Genomic DNA, 27,771 nt, shown 5'->3' with positions numbered 1-27,771 from the left:
TTAAATCATTCTGGTTATGATGGTGAACCTTTATCAAAGATGTATTACTGTCCAAAACAACAGAAATCCACAATTGAAGGGGAATGGGCTGTCAGTGTTGTGGAATAATGCAACCTCCTATTCATTTATAGTAAAAGATACTGCAATGGGAATCAAAAGATACATGGCATGAACTATGTAATACAAAACCAAAGACGTAAAAGAATAAATGGACACAAATCAGATGTTAAGAATTATAACATTCATAAACCAGTCGGAGAACACTTCAATCTCTCTGGTCACGCAATCACAGACATGAGGGTCGCTATCTTAAAGCAAAAAAACTTCAAATCCAGACTCCAGCGAGAAACTGCTGAATTGGAATTCATTTGCAAATTGGATACTATTAATTTGGGCTTGAATAGAGACTGGGAGTGGCTAAGTCATTATGCAAAGTAGCCTATCTCCCCTTGTTTTTTTCCTACAAACCCCCCCCAAGACGTTCTGGTTAAACTTGGATTATTGCTGTGCACATTGTAAGATGAGCTATTGCCAGCAGGAGAGTGAGTTTGTGTGTGTGGTTTTTGGAGGGGGGTGTGTGGGGGGGGGGTGAGAAAACCTGGATTAGTGCTGGAAATGACCCACCTTGATTATCATGCGCATTATAAAGAGAGGTTTCAAAGAGGGATGGGCTATTACCAGCAGGAGAGTGAGTTTGTATGTGTGTCTGTGGGGGGGGGGGGGGAAGGGTGAGAAAACCTGGATTTGTGCTGGAAATGGCCCTCCTTGATGATCACTTTAGATAAGCTGTTACCAGCAGGAGAGTGGGGTGGGAGGAAGTTTTGTTTCGTGGTCTCTGTGTGTATATAATGTCTTCTGCAGTTTCCACGATATGCTATGCATCCGATGAAGTGAGCTGTAGCTCACGAAAGCTCATGCTCAAATAAACTGGTTAGTCTCTAAGGTGCCACAAGTACTCCTTTTCTTTTTTCTTTTTACGAATACAGACTAACACGGCTGTTACTCTGAAAAAAGACAGTTTTACACTGCAAGCAAAGGCACTAGTTTATCCTGACAGTTTAATAGCTGACATAACAATGAAAGCCACCTGTAAGCAAGACAAGGGGTACAGGGAAGCAGGTATCTGATGATTACCATGTAATGACAGCTCACAAAGAGCAGGGAGTGATTCCAAATGCAGATCCTATTGTACTGAAAGACACAACAGTCTCAGCTCAGGCTGATAAGGAGACATTGCAGAAAGTGGAAACCGCATGCTGAGGTGATGATCTCCAAAGGAATAGAATTGCTGAAACACAGTTATGGGTTAAGGATAGGAAGTGTCGCAAAACATCAGCAAGATCTTGAGTTTCTGTGTATTACACATTTAAATTTCTGGGGATCTACTATCTAAAGAGGCAGCTGCATGGGGAAATGGGTCATTACACAAAGTAAAACTATTTCCCCATGTTTATCCTCCCCACCCCCGCTGTTCCTGAGACATTCTTGTCAACTGCTGGAAATGGCCCACCTTGATTATCACTACAAAAGGTTCTCACACCACCCATCCATTCCCTCCCCCCCCCCCCCCCCGTCTCCTGCTGGTAATAGCTCATCTTAAGTGATCACTCTTGTTACAGTGTGTATGGTAACACCCATTGTTTCATGTTCTTTATGTATAAAAATCTCCCCACTGTATTTTCCACTGAATGTATCTGATGAAGGGAGCTGTAGCTCATGAAAGCTTATGCTCAAATAAATTTGTTAGTCTCTAAGGTGCCACAAGTACTCCTTTTCTTTTAACACTAAAAATAGTTTTCTGTTTTTCAGCACATGACCACATAAGGAACAAATATAGAGCTACCATCAATTTTGAGCTATGATTCACATTCACTCTCATTTTTGAAAGACTGCATATATCAAGAACCGTCTGAGTACATTTATGTATGAAAAGTAGCTTGTTTGTACTAAAGGTAGAAAAGTTGGCACTCTTAAAGTGACTTAGAAAACCCGAGAAGCCTGCAGTTGAAATGTATTCTCTCATGGAATGAATTTTTCTCCTTTATTTTATACTGCTTTGTTATTTTAAGATTGCTTCTGAAGCCTAGGGATTTTTTTCTTTGCTTGTTTTCAGAAATATTAGTTCTGAAACTACCACCAACAAATGACATGAAAATGAAAACAGATATGAGTGGTTATATTTTGGGCCAGCAGCTTCAACAAATCTCTTTAATCATATGCTAAAAAGACTAATTAGATGATACCACAATAAGTCTTATATACATAAAAGACTGGTTATCCATATTGAATCACTTTGGAAGAAGAAATTAAGGGCTTGACTACACATACAGTGCTCCAACAGCGCAACTGCAATTAATGAAGATACTACTTACACCCACGGGAGAGCTTCTCCTGCCAATGTCAGTACTCCATCTCCTCGAGAGGTGGTAGCTAAGTTGACAGGAGAAGCCCTCCAGTTGACATAGTGCTGTCTACGCCAGCAGTTAGATCAGTAGAACTGCATCACTCAGGAAAATCCACACCCCTGAGCAACATAGTTAAAACAACATAAGTCTGTAGTGTAGACCAAGCCTAAGTACACCCTTTGGAAGGAGATGAATTCCACACCTAAAGCAGACTGAGTGCTTTATGAAAATGAATATGTTCTCCCCAGCTGAAATTCAACATCCAATTTATGAGATGAAAGACCTATTTGTATCAGTTTTCTTCTATAAGAAGATATGAAAACCATAGCAATATTATATAGTTTTATTATTACTACTGAAATATTACATTATTTACTATATAAAGAGAATTTAGGGACATATTAGGTATCAATGTGCCTGAAGTTGCAGAGAGGCACTTAGTGTAATTTTCAAAACATACCTGGACCCCTGACTGCCACTGAAGTCAATGGCATCCACTGCTTTTTAAAATCCCACCAGACTTTCATCTGCATCTTTAGGCATCTGAGTACCTTTAAACAATCTGGCCTTAAGACAACTTGGAAAAATGTGTTATATATCCAAATGAAGCCCAATGTCATTGCATTCAGTTTTTTATCTTATAGTTTATCTACTTTTCTTTGGGTATGTCTACACTATGAAATTAGGTCGAATTTATAGAAGTCGTTTTTTTAGAAATCGGTTTTATATATTCAATTGTGTGTGTCCCCACAGAAAATGCTCTAAGTGCATTAAGTGCATTAACTCGGCGGAGTGCTTCCACAGTACCGAGGCAAGCGTCGACTTCTGGAGTGTTGCACTGTGGGTAGTTATCCCACAGTTCCCGCAGTCTCTGCTGCCCATTGGAATTCTGGGTTGAGATCCCAATGCCTGATGGGGCTAAAACATTGTCGCGGGTGGTTCTGGGTACATATCATCAGGCCCCCGTTCCCTCCCTCCCTCCGTGAAAGCAAGGGCAGACAATCGTTTCGCGCCTTTTTTCCTGAGTTACCTGTACAGACGCCATACCACGGCAAGCATGGAGCCTACTCAGCTCACTGTCACTGTATGTCTCCTGGGTGCTGGCAGACGCGGTAGTGCATTGCTACACAGCAGCAACAACCCATTGCCTTGTGGCAGCAGACGGTGCAATAGGACGGGTAGCCATCATCGTCATGTCCGAGGTGCTCCTGGTCGCCTCAAAGATGTAAAAGATAGATGGAGTGTATCAAAACAAGAAATAGACCAGATTTGTTTTGTACTCATTTGCAACCCCCCAGCCCCTCCTCTAAGGGACTTATTCCTCTAGATCACACTGCAGTCACTCACAGAGAAGGTGCAGCGACGTAAATCTAGCCACGTATCACTCAAAGGCCAGACTAACCTCCTTGTTCCAATAAGAACAATAACTTAGGTGCACCATTTCTTATTGGAACCCTCCGTGAAGTCCTGCCTGAAATACTCCTTGAACCCCCTTTGTTGATTTTAACTCCCTGTAAGCCAACCCTGTAAGCCGTGTCGTCAGTCGCCCCTCCCTGCATCAGAGCAACGGCAAACAATCGTGCATCTGAGTTGAGAGTGCTGTCCAGAGCAGTCACAATGGAGCACTCTGGGATAGCTCCTGGAGGCCAATACCGTCTAATTGTGTCCACAGTACCCCAAATTCGACCCAGCAAGGCCGATTTAAGTGCTAATCCACTTGTCAGGGGTGGAGTAAGGAAATCGATTTTAAGAGCCCTTTAAGTTGAAATAAAGGGCTTCATCGTGTGGATGGGTGCAGGTTTACATCGATTTAACGCTGCTAAATTCGACCTAAGTCCTAGTGTAGACCAGGGCTTTGTATGTGCTTGCATGGTTGAAAAGAAATGCTGACCAAGTAACAGACAAAAGAATACGCTCAGTCTTTTTCCTCTGAAGTTATGAAAATAGATTCCAAGAATATAGGGCAATAAAGAAGATTATTAAGGATGATACTGAAAGTGCCCATAAAATGAATGAATTGATAGAAAGATTACAAATGAGTAAGAGGCATATGTCTTTACACATTAGTACAAATCAGACTAGGCCTACACAAAAGAACAAGATTTTTTTTTTCATCTCATTCGTCTCTGTTTTAGCTCTCAATTCCTTAAAGGAAAAGGAAATTATATTATAGCACTCTACATTTTAGTAGAGGATTCTGGATTAAAATTTTTTCTTAATATCCACTTTTAATGTTAGCTAGAAGAAGCAGAAAGAACAGAGGCACTACACTTGTCCATTTCATTTCCAATAGGGCTCATTTTCCCACCATGCAAAGAAATTACCAGAACCATTTGCTTCTTCATAAAGAATAATTTTATGCAATTAATTTAATCTGTTTCTGTTTGCAAATTGTCTGAGAACAGCTATTTTCTTTAATGTGTTACTCAAATTATTCAGGGATTAATTTCAGATAATAATTCACACCCTGAACTTCATTAGTGAGTAGTTTATTGCCAGTAGCTGATGTTAAAAAAAAATTAGCTGTTTTGATTGAAGATATGTCACATGGTGTTTTTCCGCCTTGATTGCATTAATGTAAATCTGACAATAAATTTACCCCTGTGCAGATGAAAAAAAAAATCAGCATTTACTTTCAACTAATATTTTGCAATATTCAGTTAATTCTCCATTTTGGTAAACATTCCTGCAAGTAAACCCATTTGCTAGCTTTGCAGAAAGTGGACTCCAAAGTGCACCTGTGTAAACTGAGTGCAGGCCGGCCGTAAGGCAGTACCAAATCAGAATTCTTGCTGCCAATGGTGATAGTGTTTTTATACCCCTCCCACACACCTTTTATAACCTCCTTCTTGCACAAGAATAAATGACCAAATACAGAGCAAGCTTAACGGAGAAGCATGCTCCTAGTGTCTACATTTGCAATCCACGAAAAAATTATCTAAAGCTGAGCACAGTTATGTTATTAGGACCTCAAGGGCAATGAAGGTAGCTCTGCAGTAATAGTAACTCCCCAATAGCAACATATTCTATGAAATCACTTTTAGTTTACAGCAACTCCTTCTGCACGTAGACAAAAGAGGAAGGAGTAAAAGTACTTCTCCCCACCCCGTTGCTGATCCAAAGGGATAAAGGAAGAAGGATCATCCTGTGTCTTGTTGGCATGATCTGGCCCCTGAAGAGACGTGGAATATTTAGAAGGACACGCCATTATGGACCTACAAATAGATTCTGGATCAGGGAACTAGAACCTGCAATATGTGGAATTTATTAACAGAAATACAGTGAGGTAGCTTCTATTATATATGGACATTTTGCTCATCAGTAAGTCATGGCTGGATTAATACATATCGAAACAAACCTGACTTTTCAGATGGAACAAAGGTCTTAGTATTGATCTGTAGGCTTCACAAATTATAAAACCACAAAAAAATTAGTCTAAGTGAAGATTGAGATCATACAGAGGTTGTTTATGTAGCTAATGAAAGAATCACACCACACATACACTGTGGTATGAACATTCAGTTATTTTCCTACCTGTCAATTGGCCACATTTCACACAATTTAGAGATAAAGTCTTGCAAGCTTTAGTGATCGTACTAAACACAGTGGTTGCTTTATCTTCGCATAAAAAGAAGTTAAAAGAAAAAACAAAGGAAGGAGGTTAATATGATCTTGCTTAAAGATTACCACCATCTAGCAGTCTGTAATAGGGCAGAGGTTTAGATTTCAAGGCTAACAACAGACAATGAAAGTGTGGCCAAATTCTTAGCAAAAGAGCAGTAAGGTTCTTTGTGTATTTCAAAATTAGGCAAAGGCTTGAACCAAAAGATCAAATTCTAGCATTCCTGAATTACTGGAATGTAGAGAAAAGATGTCATCCTGGCTTCAGATCCTGATTTTGCAGCTCAGCCACATCTCTATTTATTAAAGAGAAGCTGCAAAAACAGTGTTTTGATCCCTTATTTCTCCTTTTTGATAGTGACCATCTTGCTGCCATCCCTATTTTGGTGGAAAATACTGGCAAGATCTCTGGAGAACCTAAATACTGATGTCATACCAAGCTGAAACCTGAACTACAGCTTCTCCTCCCCACAAGAGAGGCTGTCCCCCTCATGGGGGAGGAAGGGAGAACCACAGTCCAGGTTACAAGACTCTCATTTGCCATCTCTCACTTTGCTAGAGGGCTGGAGTAGTGAAGCAAGTATCTGACCTTTCTAATGTAAAAAACAGAATTTCCTTTGATGAAGGAAGGGTCTGAAATTTGAGACAGGAGAGCACCTCACTTGTTTGCCTGTCAATTATGCACGCAGGTAGAGTCTTCTGGCAACTACACATCATGTATCCTTCAAAGTGATCTCTTAAATTAATAGCATCAAGGCCTTAATTAGTAACAACCCCTTTCTGCCTCCCCCAGAGGATTATAACAATTCAATTAGTCTCAGTTAGATCAGTAAGATATGTTCATCCTAACCCAGCACTTTTTATGCAGGCAAAACTTCCAGAGAGGTTAGATGAGTTTGATGAGTGCAGGATTGGGCCCACTTGATTGAAGTCATAAATCTATCATCTTCTTCCCCTGGGCAGGCTACCATCACACAATGCCTTGTCTCTTGTCTATACAAGAAAAGAGCACCTATTTAACTAAATAGATTTAAAAATAAAATTAATTCATCTGGTCCAAACTCCTACTGTAGATACCCTTGAACCAGTTTAATGCTTGCTTATATTGATTGTTTAAGTCAGTAACTTACAGATACAAGCAAAACTGATTGGTTCTATATTAAGAGTCTGCACATATAACTAGATTGACTTTTAAATTTATTTGATTAAAACAGGTGCACATTTCTAGTACAAAAAGAAAAAGGAGTACTCGTGGCACCTTAGAGACTAACAAATTTATTTATGCTCAAATAAATTTGTTAGTCTCTAAGATGCCACGATGGTACTAAGGTCTCTAAGGTGCCACGAGTACTCCTTTTCTTTTTGCAGATACAGACTAACATGGCTGCTACTCTGAAACCTGTCATTTCTAGTACAGACAAGGCGAAGGACTGGCTGACTCCTCCAGACGTTTAACAGGTTCCCTCTCAACAGCTGCACTATTTCACATACCATGACTAATTACTTTCAAGGACTGTCCTAGTTATAGTGCAAGCTGCACTGCAGACACTTTTCAGTCCCTCTCAAGCGTACCCTTCTGGGGACAATGTTTCACTATGGTCATCCCTCTCTGCTGAGAGCTACACCAGTGCTTAATTTGTAATGAAAGAGGTGCCCAGGCTCAAGAAAATTTTAAAAATCATAACTGATGCAGCAAGCCCAGAGGTGCTGGGGCTATGAACTACCAAGCCAATAGGCGCTGGGGCTCAGCCTTGGCAAGAATTAAGCACTGAACTACATAGTCCTTCCATTCAGACTGGAACTGTGAGCTGCAGTCCCCCTGATTCCCAACCATGCTAAGCTGACTGACCCAACTGTGTAAGCCCTTTTTCTCTGAGAGCCTGTGACTAGCAACTGATTATGGTGATTCAAAAACATCTTCAAAACAAAGCATTATTTATTCACCCAATGGTACATACCATGCAGATACAAGGGATACAACACAAAAGGCCTATATGCATATTTCTCCTTACTTAAACCTTAATCTTTCCTTGCAAACTGTAGTAAGTTCCATTCAGTTCAGATCCCCCAAGCCAGAGCTGGATGTAAGTAGACTGACAAGAAGCAGCATGCTCTCCATGTGTCTCTCTGTCAGTACCACCTAACACTCCCTGGGCTCACCCTAAAAACTCACTCAGCGTCCCTTCTTTTCAGAGGCCCAATGTCCCTTAGTGGTTTAATATCCCTTTTGTAGCACCCCTATACACCCAGTTGCCTCCTTTAGCGCTAATCTCTTTACAAGTTTCAATGGGCAGGCCTGGGTTCATCTGGATCCCGCTTCCAGCTCAGCATGACATAACTTTCCTATTCTCCTCACAGATAAATTTACTTGGTGGTGCCTCCCCGCATTTGCTCCTTCCTGGCAAGGTCACCAGGGCAGCTTGGAAGGAAAATTCTAACCACAGGTTTCCACAGTATGCATCCGATGAAGTGAGCTGTAGCTCACGAAAGCTCATGCTCAATTAAATTGGTTAGTCTCTAAGGTGCCACAAGGACTCCTTTTCTTCTAACCACAGGGTAACCCCAGATAGTTGGAGACTCTGAAGAAATCACATAACATAAACACACACAATATAATCAACACAGGAACTGTATTAAACAGGAAGTAAATATGACATCAGAGTAAATCAATACTCTCAGGGTCATCAGTGCCCGCCCCATGCTGGCGGGACCCATGAATTTCTCCACATATGATCTGATAGAGCAGGAGTAAAATTTACAGTTCTGTTGGTATGCTTACTTCGCAGGGGCTCTTGATGACCTATGACAATGATATCTTCTGTAGCAGCAATAGGCTGGCAGTACAGCTCAAAAGACTGACGTGGGATAAGATGGTAAGTTCCTCCACAGGTTTAATAGACAGTAGGTAACTAAAGCCCTTACCCCATGGCTTGAGGGCAAAGTTCAGGGAATCGGAGGTCTTCAAACAATTTCCCTAACTATCTGACCAAAATATGGTGCACTCCCAATTCCACGAATGCTCCTCAGGTTCAGAGCTGAATCAGGACTCCCCAGCAACTGTGGAGGGGCTGACATTCACAGTTGGCAGGTATCCTCTTCATGCAGGAAACAGGCTGCTTCTAAACCTGAGATTTCCCCTCACCATAAAGGGATGCAGGGATCTGGCAACGTTTTATTCTACTTTGCATGAGTGTAAAGATTTATGCATGGTGCACAGCAGTGAAGACTCAAGCCTAGTTATTTTAGTTGGAGTTAGAACTACAAATAGGGTGATAAAATACATTTCTCACCAGGTCCCATATAGAAGCCAGGATTATCTTACATCTGTGGTTGCATAGACTGAAGAGAGCCAAGTCAGGTAATAGTGAAGCAGCAGAGCATGAAAGTGCGAGGACTCAATCCTCTGCTGTGCCAAGTTCATATTCAGACCAGAGAGGGGAACAGTAAAGAAATATGGGTCTAAGACACCTGTCCACTCTCCTGGGCCATCTAGGGGCCAGAATTATCTCCAGCATAATTTAGAACAACTTTAGGGACCACTGTGCGAACCAAGGAGTAGCAGTTTGCTTCTCCTCTTATAGTGAGGCAGAGCAGAACCTGGTGATATCAAACCAGCTGTCTACCATCTCTTCTGTGCTATGGAGACATTGACCCCCACACGGGCTTTGCCACTGATTCCAGATTTAATTACCCATTTGTCACATTTTCAAACAAACACCCTCACTGTGACATTGCAGTCATTCCTATGCTGCCCTTTCTCTCTTGATACCCTTCATGCATAGGAGGAGCTCCACATAAACATCTGCAAAGCCACATCATTGTCCTCCTTCAAATACCTCCCAAAACTCTTCCGCTGTGAGGCCTCCAAAAAGCTTGACAATGTTTAGTATGGTATGCTGAGACCACTTCCCATCATGCTAACTAGCATTTTCTCATTGGTAACTTGAGCTCCCACAGTCTTTGTCTTATATCCACCTATTTAATCCTGTCTCATACATAGACTATAAACCCGTTGGAGCAGGAATGTATTTTCGTTATGAGTTTGTATAGCACTAAGCAGAGCAGAGATCTGGTATGGCTAGTGCAATACAAATAAATAAAAATACACCAGCTCTGTACTACCCAAGGATTTCCCTATGTAAATAGGAATACTCAGCTGCTCCTTTAGTACCAAAGTTAGGCCCAAGGAATGAACCTTTACAGTCTAAGAACAGCAGCAGTTGTTCACACAGCTTTTTGCTGGAGAACTGTATGCCAAGTAAGAAGTCACTAAGTAACAGTTCTTATATATCCACAGTAATATCACTCTGTGACCTTGACACACAATATATTAAACTACAGGATACTGGTAAGTTCATATTTGCCTGCATGTTTCATCAAGGTTCCTCCCCAGGAGACAGGCTCAGAGCTTCCATTTTGAATTAATTATTGTATGGTAAGGCAATTGACTATATTTGTAGTTGCATTTCTGATCACCGCCCTTCCCAAACAGCCCCCCAAATAAAGCTGAAGTTGACCACATGACATATATACTGGAAGGTCACAAAGACACTGAAACTCACCATGAGATTTCACACAGCAAAATATATTTGGTAAATCACAAAACAGTGAACTTAATCTAAACCTTACTAGTCATAGATAGCCCTGCCACAAAGCTGTTCAGATCCCTGAATTCATCACAATGAGTACACTGATATGTTGCCATTGCCAAACTGGCCATCTCACTACAACTCAGACACTAATATTGCATATTTATCTAACCTAGCTGCTGATTTCCAGTGCTCTGATAAAGGTCAGGAAGAGTTTTCTAATATGATGCAAGAGAAACCTTTCAACAAAGAAATATACACAAGCAGCCTTGTTTCTTAAACTTTATCAATTTGCCTTGCCCTCAAATAATCCCAGTCTCTCCCTATCTCAGCCTCCTCAGAGATGGCTTCCCTCAGCATCCCTTAAAGCACTGAGCCTTATTCTCTTGCATCAGTTTTACACTCATGTCACTCTGTGGACTTCAGTGGAGTTGCTACTGATTTACACCAGCATAAATGAGATGACAAGCAGGCACAGGCCCTCTAACCAGTGACTCGGGTGTTTTTGGCTTGATGTCCCGTGCTGGAAGTCTTCCCCGGGCAACATCCCATGGGCAGTTTCTTTTCAGAGCAGGCCTTTGGAATCTAACCACAATCTCCCCTGCTTTTGAGATCCTCAAAATGTTTTTAAAAGAAAGAGAGATTTGTCTTCAGTATGTTCATAGACATTATCACAGTGTTTCATTCCTTGCAGATGTAAACTGATCCCTTGGGTACAAGGTGTGCCGCTTTAGTTTTCCTTCATACAGTTGCCCAGGGTTGGTAGTGAAATTTATGGCTGCAGTTCTCTCCATTTTTGGAGAGGGCTTCTAAAACAGTTAGCACCAATGAGAGATGCTGCTTCCCGAGTCCCACCATGAGCTCCCTAACCCAGCGGCCAATGAGCTTCTTGCAACTAAGCCATTGGCTCTTGCAACTAAGCCATTGGCTCCTCTGCATTGGCTTCTGACCCAGAAAGAGCTCTCAATAGTATAAGCGGTAGCACGGCCTGGTAGTATAAGCCTGTCTTTAGGAATAAGGGATTCCTGTATTCTAATCCCAACTCTGACATTGACCATGACCAAAATACTGAAATCACCACCTCAAATTTCCTCATAAAACATGGTTAGCAGCTATCAGTTTAATTGTGATGTTGTGACTTGTGACGGGTTGGGTCACAGAAACCCCCTTTGGGACTGCCACCTGATGTGCCTCGACTACCTCTGAGCCTGTTTTCCCTGCCAGCTTGGGACTTCAGTCCCTGCCTGGTTTGAGCCAGACACTCTTGCCTGCTGCAAACACAGATCCAACTCTGAATCATGTCCCCCACAAGCTGCAGGCTTAACTGAAAACAGTTTAAGAAGTGCTCCTGTCTCCAGCACTCAGATACCCAACTCCCAATGGGGTCCAAACCCCAAATAAATCCGTTTTACCCCGTATAAGGCTTAAACAGGGTAAACTCATAAATTGTTCGCCCTCTATAACACTGAGAGAGATATGCACAGCTGTTTCTCCCCCCGCCCCCCAGGTATTAATACATACTTTGGGTTGATTAATAAGTAAAAAGTGATTTTATTAAATACAAAAAGTAGGATTTAAGTGGTTCCAAGTAATAACAGACAGAACAAAGTGAATTACTGAGCAAGGTGAAATAAAACACACAAGTCTAAGCCTAATACAGTAAGAAAACTGAATAGAGAGAAATCTCACCCTCAGAGATGTTTCAATAAGCTTCAATCACAGACTGGACGCCTTCCTAGTCTGGGCCCAATCCTTTCCCCGGGACAGTCCTTGTTCCAGCTCAGGTGGTAGCTGGGGGATTTTTCATGACTGCAGCCTCCTTTGTTCTGTTCCACCCCCTTATATATCTTTTGCACAAGACAGGAATCCTTTGTACCTCTCTGGGTTCCCACCCCTCCTTCTAAGTGGAAAAGCACCAGGTTAAAGATGGATTCCAGTTCAGGTGACATGATCATATGTCACTGTAAGACTTCATTACCCAGGTATACAGGAAGACTTACATGTAAACAGAGCCATCTACAGTCAATTGTCCTGGTTAATGGGAGCCATCAAGCACCACCATTAATGGTCCATAATTACAATAGGACCTCAGAGTTATATTTCATATTTCTAGTTTCAGATACAAAAATGATACATTCATACAAATAGGATGAATACGTGCAGAAGAACATAACTTTTGCACAGATATGTTACATGGCATATCTAGCATAAAACATATTCCAGTTATGTCATTTACATTAATAAGCATATTTCTATAAAGCATTATGGGGTGCAACATCACACGACTAAATATGGTAGATGATGGATCAAAATCTGCCGTGACATACACTCCCAGCAACTCGAAACACTTCAACAGGTCTGCAAAAGGTGTAAATCAGGGCAGAACTTAGTTTCACATTTGTAGAGCATATATAAGGGCTAAGTATTATAATTAGAAAAGAAAATATCCAGACCTGACCTTGAAGGGAGAAGGTGAAAGATGATTAAGAAAGGGAACAGATGTAAGGGGAGGTGGTGTTTTTCAAAGAGAGAGCATAAAAATAAGAACATGGTGTTCAAATGAGAAAATGAAATTTGGGAAAGACAGACAGAAATTGTTTTATAGAGGTCTACTCTGAATCACCAAGGTCAGCTCTGTCTAATAACTCCTCATGCCCATTCCTAAAAATACTTTTAAAGTTTGCTATTTTAACTAACCTAATATAGGTCAGCCCATGCTAAATGCATCCAACGAAGACACCCCTTAAAACTCATATAGGACTGTGATCTGACCTGAAACACTAGCCCCCTAAACACTAGTTAGTTTCGGCTTAGTACAAATTCAGCCCATAATTATTCTCTTCTTTGCTTACTACCTGACCTGCGCCATGAGAATCTCTATTTTTACTCTTTATTCTGAGCAGTCCTTTAAATTCAGCTTACTTGGTAAGATACCTCTATTAGCAATTGCTTTAATAGCTTAATTGTGCTGAACTCTCAGATATACCAGGTTAATATTTGATGCTAATGCTCGATAAGGAAGAAATTTATCATTTTCAAATAGTCGCTATGAGGTTAATATAGAAATTGGAGGTGTCCTCCCAATATTAATGATGAGGTTAACATTTTCCATAGCTCCTCTTGTTACCCACTTACTGAATGTGGACTAATAATTGTGACATGCCGTAGATATCGTGTCCTACTTTCTACTCTATGTAGCAATTCGTTTCTTCCCCTAGTGACAACGTTGTCTTAGAAAATTACTGATCTATACAGTACATTGCACATAAGTCAAAAAGATTTTCAGTTTAGGTTGCAGGCTCCAGAGGACCCTGCTAGCATCTGCTGATTGCACACAATATACACAAATACATGAAATATACATTGCAGCTATTGATATAGTGCACAGGGTTTTTATAGCTTATTAATTGATTATAGAGTACTCCAAATGTGCACAGTGCTTAACATGTGAAGTGACTTGGTCCCTGCCTTCTTAGAGGATATAATCTAATTTAGACAGGATAACTTCTCCAGAACAAAGAAGGTGTGGATATGCTGTTTGCAAAGAGATAAACAATGGAAAGCTTCAAAAAGACAGGTTTAACATCTATGCTTAAGATGTGGACATTGATGGCCAGCAGTGAGTGTAGCTATATCAGGGCAGACACCCAAGTGTAGAAAAAAAAAAGTCATGATTTACACCATTTGAGGTTACTCACCAGTGTAACTTGGTGTTTGCAATGGGTGCTGCAACTCCAATTGCTGGCCACCAACAGCTGAACTGGGGCTAGACCTAAATATAAACAAGGCCTAAATTACATAGGATACAATCTTACGAGCCAGAAAACAATGACTTCAACGAAACAAAAAGGCATCTTTGTGAAGAACGGATTGGCATCAGGGAAATTTAACACAGTAAGAAAGGTGTTACATTCCAAGAAGCAAATTTTGGGGACTTCGGAAAATGTAAGTACATAAAAAAAATTAGTTAATAGCCAAATACGTTAAGCTGATTATCAAGGGCTTTATCAAGTACATTGGGGAAAAAGTATATTTAGGGAGGGGGAGGAAATTAATGATGATTCAAAACTGACAGATAATGAACACTGTCTGAAAATAAGTCTGAACAATTGGTAAAAAAGGATGACCCTATAAAATAAATACTGATAAAAGGTAAGTAAGAGTATACCTGGAAAATGTGAGCATCCATATATAAATTGGTCTGGTTGATATGATGGATTAAGAACATTATCCAATGCACCAATAAATATTTTTATGGGGAAACCCTCTCAAATCCTGAGTCTATAGCAAAATAATAAATAAACAGGCTTTTAAAAGTTAGTGGCTAAAGGAAAGTGACAATGGTAACTATAATCCCATAAATTCCGTTTCTATCTTTATTATATGGTTATGCTGGAAGGTATTAACAGCTGCCATCAGTCACAGGCCTGGTTAAAACTGATGGGTGAATTGAGCACTCTTCATTCATAAATGAAGGTGCAGTTAAATGTTCCTTTGCATGGTGATAGCTGAACCATCAGAAGCCACCACCCAAAGCTTGGGCAGCATGGGCTTAGCAAAAGCTAAGGTCTTGTGGTCTGAGGGATTTCCTTGGAGCAGGGCTGTCCCTACCCATATGGAAAGTATGCAGCTGTGTAGGGCACCTGTACAGCTGCATGCTGCTCCAGCCCCTGTTCCGCCTCTTCCCCATGGCCCCTGCCCGAGCCCCGCCTCCACTCCAGCCAGCCCTTCCCCGATCAGGCTCCCTGCACTCACCAGCAGCGGTAAGTAGAGTAACCCGGACCCAGCCTGCTCCACTCCCCTGGCTCTCAGCCATGCTGGTGGCCTGGGGCTGCGTAGGGCACCAAAGTGGTTAGGGACGGCCCTGCCTTGGATACCGATTGCAAATGCAGGGCTCGGGAATTAATTGGTTGCAGCTGTGTGTCTGAAGCAGAAAGGAAACAGAAAGCCAGGAGAGAGTGAGCAGATAGAGAGAAGCAGTGTAGAATATGGCTCTGACAGGGAGCAGAGACAGAGCTCCTGGTGGCAAAGGACTCACTGGAAGGGAAGGTTTGGCTTTCTGGTTAAGGAAACTGCCTGCGGTTGTTTGTTCCTACTGAGTTCTGGGACCAGGACTTTGTGTACATTTTTTGTAAATGAACAGGATTGCACCAAAGAAATACCTGGCTCCTAATCAATTTCTCCTCCTACTAGGAATAACCTGACAAGGCCCTGAATATTAACTAACTCCTCAGGCTAAACAATATTAATATGTCGTTATTAAGCTGGTCCTCAGGAAGTATACACGTGAGGGCATTAAATCAAAGAAACAGAATGGTGTGGGCCCTGATACTGAACATAATAGGCCTCCCAGGCACACATGGCCCCCTGAAAACCCTCTCTCCCAACTACAGAATCTGAAGGAAATAAACTTCCCTGGGGCTTGGGCCAGCCCTTGAGGGGAATAAAGTGCTCCACCAGCAGCCATAGCTATTCTGCTGTATTCAGATTCTTATACCATGCCTATCACCGCAGTATGAATGCTTTCTAGCTATGCCTCAAACAATAAGGGGTGTGGGGAGGAGTTGTGTATTTATTCCTTGTCAGAGAAGGCAAGACCAAAGTGCTTTTTGCTCTTGGAACAGAAAGTAGTGAGATTAGAGGTAGCTTGTCATTCCTTTGGGAGACAAATAGCATGGACTGAGACCAGCCTCCAAGAAAGCTTTTTCTCCTGCACAGTCTTTACTCTTTTGATGATAGCCAGATTTGTTGTGCCAGAGCTGACATCTTCACCTCAGATAAATGTAGTGATTTTTGTAGTCTCCTAGGCCAAGATCTTTAAGAGCCTTGAAGATGAGAACTGAGATCTTGAATTTGACATGATATTTAGTCTGTGAGGAGCAGGTGTAATGAAGGAAGGACAGGTTCAATGTGCTCCTAGTAACTTGTATTCCTGAGGATTCCAGCAGGAGCTCTCCCTTTGTCTTTGCCACCGCTGGACAAATATCACATAACTGGGACTTGACATTTTACAGTTTTGCTCCTGGGTACTCTCCCTACGTATGTGTGGCGGGGATGGTATAAGATAGCAGAAGGATCAAGAGGCAGCATGCATCTGACACATTTAATATTGTTTCTCTTTTTGCCAATTAAAAAAAAGTTTTATATTCTTCCCACTACTGAGCTATGTTTTCCTCTTGCTAGCCTCTATTACGCTAGCAAAAATCCAGTAAACTGAATTGTTAGAAGTTGCCTCCTGAAATTTCATTCCAATGTGAAATTTGCTGAGGACTGCTGCTTTTCTAAGGTCTTGTCTACGCTCCAAAGTTAGGCTGGCATAAGACACCTTGCGTCAATCTAGTTGTGCATGTGTCTATATTAAAATTTGTCTCCCACTGACGTAAGCACCCTATTACAGCGACATAGCGACCACCTCCCTGAGCAGCATTGAGCCACGGTTGATGTACTGAGGTCTATGCAGTGCAGGTGTAGACACCATGTTACGTATGTCAATCCTAATGCTCCTCCAGCTGCTGTCCCACAATGCCTGAGACTAACTGCTCTCCTCACAATTGTGCATTCTACTGGCCAGGTGTCATGCAGACCAGAAGACCATTCCACTCCCTTTTAAAGCCCTGCAAATTTTTGAAATGCCTTTTCTTGATTGTCCAGCTTGGCAAGTACACCTAGCAGTTCTCCCTTGTGTGTAACTTTTGCCCAGCTGACCATGCCAGCCACACGCTCCGGCTAAGAGTAGACAAAAGATTAGATCTCCTGGGCCTATGGGGAACAAGAGGCTCTGCAAGCCTTAGAAAAGTGGACATCTATAAGCAGTTTGCACAGAGGATGCAGGAGCAGGGGTACTACAGGGACCAGCAGCATTGCCACGTAAAAGCAAAGGAACTGAAGCAGGCTACCAGAGGGCCAGGGAAGCAAACAGTCGATCCAGTACCAACCCTTAGGCTGGCTGCTTTTACAAAGCGCTGCGTGCCTAGTTGGCAGAGGACCCATCACCATACAACAGATCACTCTAAATGCCTCCAAGGAGTGTGAGTCACAGTCCCCTGTGGCCGAGGAGAAGAAAGAGCCCGAGGAGGGGGGACATGAGACCCAGAGGGTGGGGATCCAGCTAAGCCAGGACCTGTTTGAGACTCCACCGCAGTCCAGTCAGTCCCAGCAGTCAATCACAGGCAAGTCTGATGCAGGGGAAAGAACCTCAGGTAACTGTGCAAATGTATTTCCCATTACAGTGAGGTACAGTTGGCACCCTCCACTTAACAGCTATTGACTTTTCATTAATTTACTCGTACCAGAAGAGTTAGCAGTACAAAGAGAGAGATAGCAATTGTCTGCTTTTCATCCCCCTGTACTGTTAGGCAGTGGGGTGCAATTTGTTTATGTACACGGGGATCTTCCTGAGAGATCTCAATGACGCTTTGATGGAGTTACTTTGCAATCCTCTCTCAAAGGGATCAAGAGATAGCAGCCTTATTTCTTCCTCCCGCACCAGTCAGCGATAACTTCAGCAGGCACCATTGCGATATGCAGGCTAGCACAATACAGGCCTGAGCAGCTTCAGGATGGCAGCAGCAGCTGTGTTCTCTGTGCTTTGCCACCCTCAGGGAGGACAGATCAGCTAAAATCACTACAGCCTGTGGAAAATGGTGCCAGTATTCAGTGTCATTGCCCTGTATTCATAGGGTCATGCACCTGAGAAATTCTCTCCTCATTTCCCTCACCCCAGCAGACTGTGCTCACTCTGGCTGGTGCTGTGCACAAGCACTCCAGAGCAGAAGTGTCAGGAATCATATCTTGTTTAAACTTTAGGGGAGCAAGGGAAGGGAGTACTGAATTTTCTGTTGTGGCTATACTGACAGTGGTACCTCTGTGCATTTATTCTGCAGCTGCTGCCTTTGCTGCCCCTCCACACCCACGGAAGGCCTGAGCCAGATACTGAGGAGAAAGGAGGACTGGGGATGACATGCTCAGCAAGATCATGCAAGCCAGTGCTGCATCAGACCAGGAGCAGAGGGCCTCAAGGGTGAATACTGAAGACTGTATGGCAAAGAACAGAGCAAACACAAGAAAGGCATAGGAAAAGGAGAGGTAGATGCACCAGGACATAATGGGGCTTCTCCAGGAGCAAACAAACAATGATACTGCAGACTCCTGTGGAACTACAGGTTAAAAAATCCTGGACTCGCCTCCCTTTGTAGTTGTGATGGGATCCCCAGGATACAGCCTGTAACTGAGTACTGCTTTGCCCCCTTAACTGTCTCTCACAGTGCTTTGCTAGTGACAAGTAGCAAACCCCTCTAGGTGGTTATCACTTAGCTGGGTGTGGGGCTCCACATGCTGTTGTACTAAGTAGTGTGAATGCTCTCTGAGCTACTCACAAATCACAGAGAAAGGCACCAACAAATGTCCCAAGCCCCGAGTCTTGCACCCCAGAACTGTACAATTTTGCCCTGGTCAGAAGCCTGACCAGTGTAAGTTCATTACCCAGTCTACCCTCTCTCGATGTGGAGAGGACACACACACACTAGCCTTTGTAAGCAGAGCTGAGATTTCCGAACCACTTCAACCAAAATGCACACTTTTAGGTAAAAAATAAAACAGATTAATTACAGAAAGATAGATTTTAAGAGATAAGTGGTAGGCACAAAAGGTCAGAGAAAGTTACCAAGAAAATAAAAGTTAAGTATGTAGTCTACATCTTAAACCTTATTAGACGTGGCAGTATTTGGATCAAGCAGTTTCTCACCCCACTGGATGTTGCAGGTAGGTTAGTTCTTAATACATAGGCTTCCCCTTTAAGCCTGGAACCAGTCTCCTCAGTTCAAGTCTTTGTCTTCCCAGCATTCTTGTTACTTCCAGTTTAGGTGGTGGAAAAGAAAGGTAAAAGCATGATGCCACTGTTCCTTATTTTATATCCTCAGTCCAGGAAAACACTAGGCCAGACATGTCCTGGTGGGCTTTGCGGAGTCAGAGTTGAGCAATCCCCCATTATGTGATGCTTGCACAGCTCTTACAGCATTGTAAATCCCTTGTTTACAGCCACCCTGCTGATTAATGGTCATTTAACAACCTCCTGGAAGTGGATCCCCTCCTTTGGGGTCACTGGAGAACTGGCAGTGGATGACTCTCAGACTTACTGAAATACATTGTAACAACCAGACGGCAAACTCTCATAACCTCATACACACTAACGATAAACCTACTTGGATAGAACAATGGGTTTCAGCAGATCATGACCTTTCATATATCTTCTATTTCATACAAAGTAGGCTATGTATCATAATTATATGACAGGGTTAATGTGGGAGTTCCAGGGTGCTGCTTTGGAGGTACAGAGTGCCACAGTAGTCCATGGAGAACTCTATTATAGCACCTCCCTAACCCGCCCCCAAACATTCTATGTGGCATCAAGGGCTGCATCCCTATCCATATCACTACACCCCAGGGGGGCATTAAGGACCACCACAGATTCACATGTATTGACTTGTGAAAGCCCAGATAGTTGTATTTGTAGCTAAAATTGACATGAATGTTCTTTCCCCTTGTTAAGTTGCATTCCATTAATTTCTTAAGTTAATGTTTTTTGCTTTTAAGTTGCATAAGGGTTTCTTTGCAGTGTGTTTGTTACTCAAAATTGTGTTATTTGGAAAATAATTCAATCTTTATTTGTTCACAACATATGCTGCAGAGTACACAGCAGTTTTGAAAGCAACCAATTACTTATTATACAGTGGGACAACTCAAAGGATCAGTGACAGTGTAACAAACAAATGTACAGCAAGCACCACAACATTAATAGGTGCACTGACAGTGTTATCTTCACAGATGCATACCAAGCACCATACAATTCCTAACAAGCCCCAAAACAGCATGGTTAGGTATAGCACAGGTCTCCACACTGCATTACTATGGCTCACTGTTAAAGTGGTCTTTCAAAACCTCCCCGAGACCAATAGCTCCACACTGAGCTCTTCTAATAGCCCTAGTTTCCAGCTGTTCAAACTCAGCAGACAGCTGCTCCATCTCCACAGCAACTCCTCTCCCCCAGCCCCCCCATTCCTTGACAAATATTATGCAGAGCACAACAGGCAGCTATAACCATTGGGATGTTTCCGCCCCCCCCCCCCACTGAGATCAAATTTTGTGATTAAAGAACATCTACCAAAAGTACATTCAACTGTCATTTTGCACCTGCTGAGCCACTAGTTGAATCTTTCCTTGGCGCTATTGAGGTGGCTGGTGTACAGCTTCATGAGCTAGGAGAGCAAGGGGTAAGGTTGGGTCCCCCAGGATCACTTACTGGCCTTTCAACATTGCCAATGGCAATCTGCCAGTCAGGAAACTGAATCCCTGCTTGTAGCTTTCTGCATAGTCCTGTTTTCTTAAAGATGAAAGAGTCATGCACCTTCCATGACCAACCAACACTGATGTTGGTGAATCATTCCTGGCAATCCACCAATGCCTGCATAACCATAAAAAAACAACAGCCCTTTCATTTGATGGACTCTGTGGCAAAGGTGGTCTGGTGCCAAAATAGGGACACTCGTGCCTTCTGTTGCTCCACTGCAGTTTGGGAACCCCACAGCTAAAAATCCATCCACTATGTCCTGTACATAGCTGAGAGTCACAGTCCTGTGTAGCAGGAAACAATTAACAGTCCTGCATACTTGCAGGACAACAGGCCCCACAGTGGATTTTCCAACTCCAAAATGATTTCCCACTGACCAGTAGCAATCCGGCATTGCAAGTTTCCACAGTGTTGTCACCAATTGCTTCTCCGCTGCCAGCGCAGCTCTCATTCTGACGTTCCTGTGCAGGAGGGCTGGGATAAGCTCAGCACACGGATCCAGGAATGTGGCCTTGTACATCCAGAAGTTCTGCAGCCACCGCTTGTTATCCCAAACCTGCATTATAATGAGATCCCACCAGTCAGTGCCCATTTTTTGGGCACAGAAGCAGTGCTCCACCATTTGAAGCTGCTTTGTAAATGCCACCAGCAATCTTGAGTTGATTCTCTGTGTCCCACAGCAATCTATCCTCTAGCAAATTGTCACGTTCCCTGCGGCTCTTCTTGCAGCTTTGCAAATAATGCAGGATTGAGAGTCCTATGCTTGCAATGCTTATGACAATAGTGCAGACCTGTGCAGGCTCCATGTGTCTGTCAGAGATGGGGGATAGTGAAGAGGAATGTATGGATTCATGGGATTTTTTTTTAAAAAGGAGCAAAAATTATGGGATATAGAGGACCTTATGGAATGGAGACAGTTGCATGCTAGGATATTAACCCCTTCCTCCCAGTCACCCCTATGTGACTGGTTTCTGCCCCACCATCATTGCCAAAACTTCCTAAAGAGTGTACTGGACAGTGGCAGGTTGCACATTGGGATACCTACTCATTGTGCACTTCACTGTGCATCCACACAAGCACTCCCAATCAGAGGCCAATTAAGATTTATTGGGGCCCTGGGCCCAAAGAACATTTGGCTCACCCCACATCCTGCCACAGGGACCCACCCCCTGCCAGAGAACCCCACCCCCTGCACCTCCTCTTCCCTCATGGCCCTTCCTCCTGGCCTGACCAGAAGCTGAGTGGTGATAAGAGCTGCTGCCCAGGGAGCCTGGACTACTCGGTGGAGCCCTGGATCCTCCACCTGCCCTGGGCAGCATGTCCCAGGGGGCAGGGACACAGGCAGGTGGAGGGTCTGGGGTTCCCCAGAGTTGCCTGAAGGGCTGAAAGTTGTTTGTAGTGGGGTGTGACAGAGTTCAAACCTCACCACCATAGCACCTCCTGCTGGCTGTTCTGGAATTAGCTCAAGTCCTTCTGCAGGCTGCCCTCCTCCAGGGGTGTCTCACTCACCATTACTCCCAGAGTTGTGGAGAGAGCAAAGTGGGACCCACATCGCACCCCCACCCCCCTTTGTCCTCTTCTGGGTTCAGCCCTCTAGCTGTGTCTTGCTATGCTGTCTCCCCCACTTTTGGGGGGGGGGGGGGACTAGCAGTCTATAATCCAGCCACTCACCTCAGTGGCCTGCTGCAGGCACTAGTCCCTTGCTCCAGGTGCAAACTGCAGTCTGCATCGGCCACTTCCCTTAGGGCAAGCGCAGGCAGCCCTAGCACCTTATCTGCTTCTGCTTTTCCTCCAGAGCCTCAGTCTGACAGCAGTCAGCCAGCCAGAAGCTCCTGCTGCTCTAACCATGATGCTCTTAGGCAGCCAGTCCTTCTCCCTCACAGACCACAGAGAGACTATCCTCTGCTTTGTTGAGCAGCCCTTTATATATGGCCCCTGCTGGCTTTGATTGGCTGCTGCAACAAGCCACCTCCCGATTGGCTCACTTAGTGAGCCCTCCTCTGATTGGAGGGTTCTGCACAGGCTCCCTCTGGTCTGCTTTAACCCTTCCTCTTCCTGGTGTGGGGCAACTGCCTCACTACACAGGGGCTGATGGAACCTAAAGACTGCCCACTCTCTGAGAGCCCATTTAGCCAACTTCCATATGTATCATCCAAAACTAGGGGAGCAGCTTATCTAGCTGCTTTTGAAAGCCTTCTATTGTTGCTACCTCAGTGTATGGCGACACAGAATTTTTAACTCAAGTTAATTGCCAGTTAACTCAAATTAGTTAATATGTTTGTATGTGCTAGTCTGGATAATACAAACCTTTGTTCCTGGATACAAATGTTTAGGTAAACCACAAATGTTTGTGTCCTGGATTCCCAAACATGTTACCTTACTTGAGTTAATTGGGAATCTATTAATGTGACTGAAAAACTTCTAGTATAGACAATACCTCAGAGTGCATCTTCACTTGAAAAGAAAAGTGTGTTCATAATTTGTGTTAGCTGGTAACTAACATGAGGTAAAATCCTAGACAAGGCAGTTGGTAGTTTTAACATGAGTTAGCAGATGAAGGTAAAGACTATAGGGAAGCCTAGGTGTATCTCAACCTGCTCTTGCATCTGACAACCACAAATCTTTTCTCTTAGTGAAGATGAGGTCTCATTGGCCTGTCATTGCAAGTCCAGCCTTTTCTGAAATGGAGCAAACAAACAAACAAAACATATTTAAAGTTGGGTATTAGGAAAAGTACGTTGATTTCAGGGCACTTCCCCTAAGTTTATTACCAGTAACCATCTTCAATACCTGAAGTAACGTGTGAGGGAGAAGAATTACATAGACAATTACAGCCTCATCTTTGTAATCTTTTCTCTGCACTATGCATTTTAAATTCCTTTATTCTCCCTTCCCTAATCATATCCTCTAATAGTTTATCATCATTGTCACCTTCCTTTGAATTCCATCCAGTTTATCAGTATCCTCATAATGGGAGCCCAAATCTGTATACAGTATTTGCAAGTGTAATTTAAACAAAGTTGTATTAAGCAGAATTACCTTTCTTGTCCATATATATAATAGCTTATTTCGAGGTCCCAGTTAAACCCTTACTTTTTGCAAGCACATAGTGAGCTCTTGTCTAATTTGCTGTCCATCACCTGCAGATCCTTGTCTGTATTACTGAATTTTTAAACTGGGCCTTAAATAAAAAGAACTGACCTGAATTAGCCCTTTCCCAGGATTTTTAAATTAAGACAATGTACCTCTTTCCCCTCCATCTTCTCCACTAACTCCAGCTGGATTCACAAAGGGATATAGGCACCTAGAAAGTCACTGGAACAACAATGGGATCCACAAAGCCTGAATTAGGCACTTAGGCTCCCTATACAATGAATGAGGAGAGGTAGGTGCCTTAGAATGTGAACCCACAAAAGCCAGCACACTAGTGGGGAGCTGTCTAAGCTAGCCAGTGGGAGATGCCCAAGAGTGTGGTGTATGCTAAACCCAGTCCCTCTCATAGAATTCAGTGCCTAAGTTTGGGCTGCAGGGAGGTGCCTATCGCTGCTTGCGATCCACAGCTAAGAAACCCTCTCCTGGAGCTGAACAGCTTAGACACCAAAGCAATTCTTGCAAAAATTGCCAGAGAAGGCACCTCCCTTTCAAACCAGTGGTTAAAGCACGCACGCATAATGGGCAAGACCAAAGTTCAATTTCCCCTCTGCCTGATGGGGAGAAAGGATTTGAATAGAAGGCTCCCACCTCTCAGGAGAGCACCCTAACTACTGAGCTACAGAATAGTCTGATCCCTCACTCTCTCCTGTTGAAGTGGTTCCACTTTTTATAAATACTTAAATAGTTACTGTGCCAGAGAACAATTAAGAGTGACTCTCTAGTCTGGTGGTTAGGTACCCACCTGGGAGATATTGTAGGCCTGGCTTGGCATGAGTTATTAAACATAAGAGAGGCCTCTTTTTTTTTTTTTTCTTTCTTTTTTTTTTTTTTTTTTTGAAGACCGGATTAGGGAGGAAAATAGATTAGCAGGCTGAAAACAGAAAGTGTGTGCTAACTAAGATAGGTCAGGGAGCTAAGAAACAGAATGTCTGAACTAGCTAAAATAAAAGGATAGAATTCCCATGGAACCATTTACAAAGAACAACATAACAATGGACAAGGTATGTGGGGAATGTAAAGATGATTTAAAGAGTAGGTCGAACATGGACCGTGCATGGACAGAGCATGCTGTAAAGGGATTCGTTCCTAGAACATAATCAAGCCAATACCAAACTGTGTAATACAATGTATAGAAAATGCAATAAAATGGGTAAATGTATATGAAAGGAGAGAGTTTCTGTGCAACTTTGAATCTGATGTACACTGCACCCATCCTCTTCATTGGAGTCTGATCAACTCAGCCTAGCATTTCTGTATGCCAAATAAAGATACCCTAGTGACAAAGCCTGAAGTCAAACTGAGTTCTTGGGAAAACAAGTAAAAACAGATCTTAAAAGGAATCCCAAAAGATATGAGATCCAGCATCCAGTCTTCTTCATCCAATGGCTATTTATCCAAAATGGAATGGCTTCAATAGGAGAGACTTCAATAGGAGAGGCCAGTGGTTAGGGCACTCTTCTGAGATGTGGGAGAACCCTTCTCAAAACCTCTTGCCTAATCAGGCAGTGCGGGGAATTGAGCCTGGGTGTCCCACATCCTGGCGGAGTGCTCTAACCACTGAGCTAAAAGTTGAAAGGGAGACACCTCCCTACCCAGCCAGATTTTGAATGGGGCACCAGATCAGGCCCCACAGGAAAGTTATGTGGAGGAACACCTGTCTTCTCCTAGTTTGAGAATCACACTGGGGCTTAGGCATGAGATAGGCCCTCAAATGCCTAAAGAGGGGCAGCAGCGTGCATGTTCCAAAACAGAAACGTAGGCACTTAGAGAACTTTTACAGCAAAAATTTAGGTGCCAAGTGAGTTTACGCACCTACAGAGTTTAGGCAACAGCCAAGTGGGGGGCTTTGTGGACCGCAGTGGCGCTTAAAACTAGGACTTAGGCACCTAAGTCTCTTTGTGGATCTGGGACTCCTTCCCCACACTCTTGATAATCCCACAGTAACTACCTCTCAAAGATGCTGTTGTTGTTGATTGAGCAGAGAAGATGAGGGGGGATTTTCCAGCACTGTTTCCTCTCCTCTACCAGGGCTCCTGAAGCACTATGGAGAAGGGACAAAGTTGATTATCCCTCAAAAGTTCATGTACAAGTCCACCAGTTCTTCAGGCTGCCTGCTGGAACCATGGCTTGATTCTTCTTCCAAATTACACCCACTACGGCGTTTCTCCATCAGAGGCTGACAGTACTCATGGGGGCATTTCCTCACCTCTCTCCTTCCCTTCAGAAACTCACATTCTCCCACATAGCTTGAAAACTCCACTCATTAGTGACTAGTGGGAAGCTTTTCTGGACTAGAATGGGTCCCTAAGCTATTAATTTATGTGGAATGTAAGATTTCATTGAAAAACAATTAAGTTTGTAGCCATTATAATATTGCCAATCCCAAGCATGCAGCTATTATGTGAACCCTCCCAAATCCTAAGATTGGCTTGAACATCAAGAGATTTTAAATAAGTGCATTTAGTGTGGAGGTTAACCCTTTCCTTTTTGAACCTTCAGAATATACTCAAGTCACAGTTTAAAGCATTTCTCCACAACCATGAGGGCTAGGAACTTATTTTTTTTCATCAGTGAAAGCCAAGATTCTCATATTCACATGAATCCAGGGGCTGAAGCTTTAAGAAAACCCCCAAATATACTTAGAGTTGGCAACACTGGCAGATCATTTATTTCACATCTGGAAGGTCAACTGATGCGATACTGTCTTTCTGATGGCTCCAGTCTATCCATTGCTGCTCCTACTCTTTCAAAGCAGCAGCCAGTGAAACCAAGACATGGATTGGTTTCTCTGTTGTTGTTCAGAACCACGCAGGCAGCTGTGAAACTGTCAGGAAAGTCAGTTTTATCTTGTTGCTGCTTGGGAAAACAGGCACTGGAGTTATTCGCAAGGAAGGAGAACCAAAAGAAATAAAAGTCTGGGGGATGGGAAAAGTAGAAGAGACCTTTTTCCTCCCTATCTCTAACAGCAGCCACAAAAATCAGAAGCAGACAGAAAGCAGTTCCTCCCCCCCCACCCCGCCCTTTCAGCAGTATGGGGTGGGTGAGTGACAATGTAGTTACTGGATACTGACCCACGTCAAAGCCAGGTACATTTGCTAAATAGGCCAGATGTGTTTGCCTTTAGGGCCCTGACCCAGGCCATGTTACTGTGGACAAGAAATAGTTTCAATTTCTTTCCCACAACCCTGTGTGTATGACAGGGTGCACGAGGGAGATGACTGGAACTGCAAGTTTGTAATACACTGATTAATCATCTGGAGAAAAAAAACATGTTGATGGAAATCCCATCACCCTCCCCCTTCCCCTCCCCAGCAGTGTGGGTTGCAGGAGAGTGGGTTTTTCTTCAGGGCACTGACCCTGCAATCTCACAGAGCACCTCCTTCCCATTTGTCTATATCTATCTACTTCCAGTTAGTTGGTTTTGAGTATATATCCTTCCATCTCTCTTCAATCAGCTAAGTTCAACACTCCACTATTGTAAGTTGCAATAGTGATATTAGTTCACAAATCACAAACAAACATTAAAAAAGCAGAGCTATCATAAAAAGTGTACAGAAAACAGAGCCTGAGATGGTATAACCTTTGTTGCTATCTTTAGCCATGCTATGGTTTCATGTAACCTTTAAGGAACTGATGGCATACTTTATTTACCCTGTAG

General features: G+C 43.1%; 1 protein-coding gene across 1 annotated transcript in view; it reads left to right on the top strand.

Moving 5' to 3' along the window:
• Nucleotides 1–351: 351 nt before the first annotated feature.
• SAMTOR (S-adenosylmethionine sensor upstream of mTORC1) overlaps nt 352–27,771 on the top strand; it is a 124,593-nt gene continuing 97,173 nt past the window's right edge. Inside the window, exon 1 of the mRNA XM_074942267.1 lies at nt 352–434. The gene's annotated coding sequence lies outside the window, so the exon portion shown is untranslated. The remainder of the gene's footprint in view (nt 435–27,771) is intronic.

This window comes from Natator depressus, chromosome 1 (assembly GCF_965152275.1).
Source record: "Natator depressus isolate rNatDep1 chromosome 1, rNatDep2.hap1, whole genome shotgun sequence".
Taxonomy (NCBI): Eukaryota; Metazoa; Chordata; order Testudines; family Cheloniidae; genus Natator; species Natator depressus.
Note: the sequence above shows the minus strand (reverse complement) of the source record. Positions and strands in the feature narration are given on the sequence as shown.